Raw genomic sequence first — 6,000 nt, 5'->3', positions numbered from 1 at the left:
GGAGGGACATAGTATCTGAAATTTATTTTCATTTGACTTAGAAAATTCATGGGGGAGAGGGGGAAAGCAGTGATGTAAGACAGGAGCAATTGGTCCTAAGTTGAGCCTGGTAAGTTATGTGAGAATTCACTACACTGGTCTTGCAGATTTTCTGTGTATTTGAAATTACATCCAAAAAGTTTCAAACGGAGAATATGCGAAACAAAAAGTGATTTGTGGAAGTGACTGGACTTGTCACCTCATTGATCCCTTCAGTTTTCGGCCATGAGCCAAGTCAGTCACATAGTGATTTTTGACCTGGGAATTAGAAATAATGGCCAGAAGACCAGGCTCTTTATCTAGTTAGGGAGTGAAGTATGCGCAAAGGCTGACCAAGACCAAGCAGTGCGATGAGCTGCTTGTAGGCATCACGCCCACAAGCATGATGGGCAAGTCTGCGTCCTGTCTCAGGTGGCAGCGCAGGGGGTTTAAGCCAGAAAGCCACGTCCGATTCCCTTTCAGTGGGATCATTCTCACAGCTTCAGAGAAAACTTCCCCGTCCTGGGGACCCTCTCCCCGAACCCATCTTCACTCGTACTGGCCGTTTTTGGTGGTGGTGTTTTTTTTCTGCTAACACCGTTCTCACTCGGTTTAGGGCCTTTGAGCAGATTTTTGCCTGCGTCTCAAAGATTCTCGTCTTGACAGCCGGTATGGTGCATTCCTGTTGTTCTGATTTTATGTTAAGGGATCTTCCCTGGCTTCACAGGTTGGAGTTGCTGCTGTGTCTGTCTCTGCTTTAATTCTCTACCCCATCTATCACCTGTCTCATCCATTAGGAAGTGGCCTGCTTGAGATGCCATGAGACTGTCTGCCTTATCACCACTGCGTCCCCAGCCCGTAGGGACTTATAGAGGAGGCATTCAGTGAATGTGTGGAATTAATGTAATGGGTTAATAGCCACAAAATGTGTTAATGGTTGTTTTAGTCCATTTTCATGCTGCTGATAAAGACATACCCAAGACTGGGAAGAAAAAGAGATTTAGTTGGCCTTGCAGTTCTGCATGACTGGGGAGGCCTCAGAATCATGGTGGGAGGTGAAAGGCACTTCTTACATGTCAGCAGCAAGAGAAAACGAGGTAGAAGCAAAAGCGGAAACCCCTGATAAACCATCAGATCTTATGAGAATTATTCACTATCACGAGAATAGCACAGGAAAGACAGGTCCCAGTGATTCAATTACCTCTCTCTAGGTCCCTCCCACATCACATGGGGATTCTGGGACGTACAATGCAAGTTGAGATTTGGGTGGAGATGCAGCCAAACCATATCAATAGCCAACACAGTCCTGGCCCATGGCTGCTGTTCAGCTGAGCTGCGACCGTGGCTGTGTGAGTTGGGGTGTGAGGCGTGCACACTCCTCTCAGCAGTACAGTGAAAGAATCTGGAGGCTCAAACATGTGACCTACAAAGAATCTCCAAAGATCAAGGTCCATTCACCCTATAAAGAAAAATCTCAGCGCAGTTTACAACCAGTGTTTGCTTGTGGATATGGATTCTGCAGTAATAAAATGAATAATTAAAAGTCTGTGAATAAATTTTTATATCTTTACTGGAATTATAAACACTGATTTTCTTTCCTCACCCACCCATCTGTTGGTGAGTTTCAGAAGGTGGATGAACTGTGCTGCAGGGACAGAGAGGAGGATGCAGCTTGGCCTCTGGGACCTCAGCTGAGCACTGAGTGACTGAGCTGTCTCCGTTTCAGACGTCCACACGGAAGCTTTCCAGGCAGCTCTGGCCAAACACAAAGAGCGGAAGATGGTGGTGCCTATGCCTTCCAAATGCAGGTCCCTGGTCGTGCAGGCCTCCATGGACGCCTACAACCCTCCAGGTAAGGGACACGCTCCCCGACGCTGCCTCCTGAACATGCTGGGTGCCTCAGAATTGACCACTAGCACAGCAGTCGGGTTTTTGCCTTCAAAATCATGGTGCAGAAATGCAGATTTTGTGAACCAGAAGTCCAAAACTAGTGTATGAGTTAAACATGGAAGGAAAAGTAACATTATTATGTATCTGTATAAATACATGTTTTTAACTTTTCATCAAGACTCATACATATGATACATACCAGTAAAATCTCACACAATTTTATTCATTTAATTCTTTGTAGGGAAAAAGGAAGAGTTTGTAGCCCTCTGGGTGGAATTGGACTTTTCTTCTGATTAGGCTGGTGCATGCTTGTTCTCAAATCTTCAGATAAGCGTGCTATATATTGTTGGATTGTTTTAGAACAAGCAAATTGGACAGTTTAGGCAGTTACCCGAATCAGGTCATAAACTTTGCCTGCAAGGTGCCAGATAGTATTTTAGTTCCTGCAGGCCACAAGGTCTCTCATAACCACTCAACTCTGCCCTCAGCCATGGTTGATAGCAAGTGCGTATGGCTATGTACCAATAAAACTTTATTTACAAGAACAGTGGCCCAGATTTGGTGCACAGACCTGCCAACCCCTGATCTAAATTACTGAAGGTAATAGCCAATTTATATTTCTGTTATATAATACTGCTTTCATTTAATCTTGAATTTTACATTACTAACCCAATTCTCTATTTTCTCTGCCCAAATAATTATTAACTATATTTCATGATCTTCACACCCAAGTAAAGCAGAAAGTTTAGTTATCCAGATACTTGTTAGAAACATGGATTGAACCTACTGTGATTTTGATTCCAACATTATTCATGTCGTTGTTGCAAGCTTGTCTTCTCAAAGGACCTGAATCACCTTACATCCCACGTTGAAGCTACATATCACTTTAAATGACACCATGTTTTTCCTCCAGTACAAGAGAAACTTAAGGTACAATATGAATAGTTGAAAATGTACAACATTTTGGGGAGTATTTTTACTTTTGAAGTTTAGCTTAGTCTTGGCAAGCAGTGAGACAGAAGGACGTGCTTCAGATCAGAGCTGAGGTCAAGCATATGCCCACATTATTCCAAGCAGCTCCTGAGTTTCACTTTTATGTACCTTTACAAATGAAGGTACTGAAATTTACAGGACAGAACTTATACAGTGCATCATTTTGGGTTTTCGTTGCTTTTTGTTTTGAGACAAGGTCTTGCTCTGTCACCAAGGTTGAAATTCAGCATCATGTTCACAGCTCTTGGCTCACTGCAGCTGCGACCACCTGGGCTCAAGCGGTCCTCCCACTTCAGCCTCAAGCAGCTGGGACCACAGGTGCACACCACCACACCCAGCTAATTTTTAAGTTTTTGTAGAGACAGGGTGTTCCTATATTGTTTTTGTTTTTCATTGACACATAACGTGTTCTTCATCTAAAGAACACAGTGCCAGCAGGCAAGGGAGTGAACACCGTGCTAGCAAGGTTGTTGGCAAGGGAGCCCTTTCTGCCAAAGTGCTCCCTTGGGCTCTTCCCTTTCTTTATTTTGATATTAAGCCATGGTGCATAATTAAGGGCTGGGCATGGTAGCTCATGCCTATAACTCCAGCACTTTGGGAGTCCAGGGCAGGTGTATGGTTCGAGCCCAGGAGTTCAAGGACAGACTGGAAAACATGGCAAAATGTACAGAAATACCTTTTGTACATTTTGTCTCCACCAAAAGTACAAAAATTAGCTGGGCCTGGCGGTGTACACCTGTAGTCCCACCTACTTGGGAGGCTGAGGTGGGAGAATCACTTGAGCCTGGCAGGCAGAGGTTGCTGTCAGATGAGATTGCACCACTGCACTCCAGCCTAGGCAACAGAGCAAGACCCCCACCTCAATTAGAAAAAGATAGTGATAATAAATCAAGACTCTTTAAAAATGATCAGGCCAGGCGTGGTGGTTCATGCCTCTAACCTCAGCACTTCGGGAAGCCAAGGCAGGCAGATTGCTTGAGTCCTGGCATTTGAGACTAACCTGGGCAACATTCCAAACCCCATCCCTACAAAAAATACAGAAATCAGCCAGGCATGGTGGTGTGTGCCTGTGGTCCCAGCTGCTCAGGAGGCTGGGGTGGGAGGATCACTTGGGCCCAGGGAGGTTGACACTGTAGTGAGCCATGATTGTGCCACTGCTCTCCAGCCTGGGCAACAGAGCAAGACCCTATCTCAAAAAATAGTATGCTTAATCCTGTTTGTTTAGTTTATAGTTATAATTTGCCAAAACTTATTGTAAAAAAAAAAATTGTATTTGTATGTGTTCTTTGTGTAACTAACAACATGGACGTAAAAGGATAACCCATTTGAAATATTTTAAAGCAAATTTTTGGCACTAACCAGTATTTAAGGCAACAGGTATTTTTCTTGACCACTTTTTATAAGAGAAATGACTTTGAAATGGAAGAAGCAGTGTGGTTATTTGCTTATTTCTCATATTGAATCCAACTGCTGAGAAATGTTACTGGGTCATGAGTGATGAATAACCTCATTGTACAGATGTCTGCAAAATATAAAAGAATATTATTTGAAATGTTATTTTTGTGAAATATTTGGATTTATTTGACTAGCATTTGTATATAAACCATAAAACATCCTTTGTAAATTTTCATCAGGAGTCCCCTTGATATCACATGGGGCAGTTTGTAAAATCATAAATGTCGATATCATAAAAATTTTTTACTCCCAGTCTATTTTGTGCTTAGTGGGGGATAGTTTGCATGTTTATTACCGTACTTACTTGAACAAAATATTAGCTGCATTTTCTTACCTATTTTTCTTGGTATTTGGTAACAGTGGTTAGAGCTTACTCTGCTTCATTGTCCTTCAGAGAATGTTCTTGAAGTTTATCTTCTATGAAATGACTGGTTGCTGACCTGGATCATAGTTTCTGGAGAAACTCTCATTAGGACTGTTGCAACGATAATATTCTATGGGTGAAACTTTCCTTTAGTTTTCAAATGTAAAGATATAAGAATAATTTGCCAAAACTTCTTCTAGTCATGATGAGAGAACAGGGACCCAAATCACACATCTGCCAAAAACAACTGTAAAACTGCGCAAAACGAACGAGGTGACTGTTTTTAGTCTATGACCACATCTGTGCCAGCCAGAACCTGAGGGCAAGGGCAGGAGAATGAATGAGACACATCCACAGTACACCTGTCATCTGGAGAACACCTGCAGACCCTGGCGCTGAGAGCTCAGGTGTGGGCGGAGCATGGCTATCCTACCACGTCCAGAAGGCGGAGCTCAGAGAGAGCTCAGATGTGGGCGGAGCATGATGGCCACCCTACCACGTCCAAGAGGGACAGGGAGATTGGAGAGAGCTCAGGTGTGGGCAGAGCATGGCCACCCTACCACATCCAGGAGGTGGAGATCGGACAGAGCTCAGGTGTGGGCGGAGCATGGCCACTCTACCACGTCCAGGAAGGGGAGATCGGAGAGAGCTCAGGTGTGGGCGGGGCATATCACTCTACATGTCCGGGAGGGGGAGATCAGAGAGAGCTCAGGTGTGGGTGGAGCATATCACTCTACCACATCCAGAAGTGGGGAGATCAGAGAGCTCTCAGGTGTGGGCGGAACATGGCCACCCTACCACGTCCAGGAGGGGGAGATCAGAGAGAGCTCAGGTGTGGGCGGAGCATGGCCACTCTACCACGTCCAGGAGGGGGAGATCGGAGTAGGTGCAGGATTGGAGCTCTCCACAGATCCACACCAGCAGCCGAATCAATCCAAGCCTGCCCATGTCACGATGACCCAGCAGTGCCTGTGCTACCTGCTAAAACAAGAGCTGGAAAGCTTCAGAGGAAAGTTAGGGATCCTGAGTGTGCTCAACATGTTACCCACAATGTGTAATATTCAGCGAATAATCACTGCATACACAGAGAAACAGAAGGTAGAATCTGTGGTCAAGAAAAAGGCAGTAAAAAAGTGTACACACATGCAGGATGGTCTCTGTCACTCACCACATGCAGCGGCTGAGCACATGAAGTGCGCCCGATCTGAAGTGGATTTGCTGCGTGAAAGACATGCCAGTTAATATAAAAAGCAGAAAATATTTTATTTGTGTTTTTTTTC

Source organism: Piliocolobus tephrosceles, chromosome 19, assembly GCF_002776525.5.
Source record: "Piliocolobus tephrosceles isolate RC106 chromosome 19, ASM277652v3, whole genome shotgun sequence".
NCBI lineage: Eukaryota > Metazoa > Chordata > Mammalia > Primates > Cercopithecidae > Piliocolobus > Piliocolobus tephrosceles.
Note: the sequence above shows the minus strand (reverse complement) of the source record.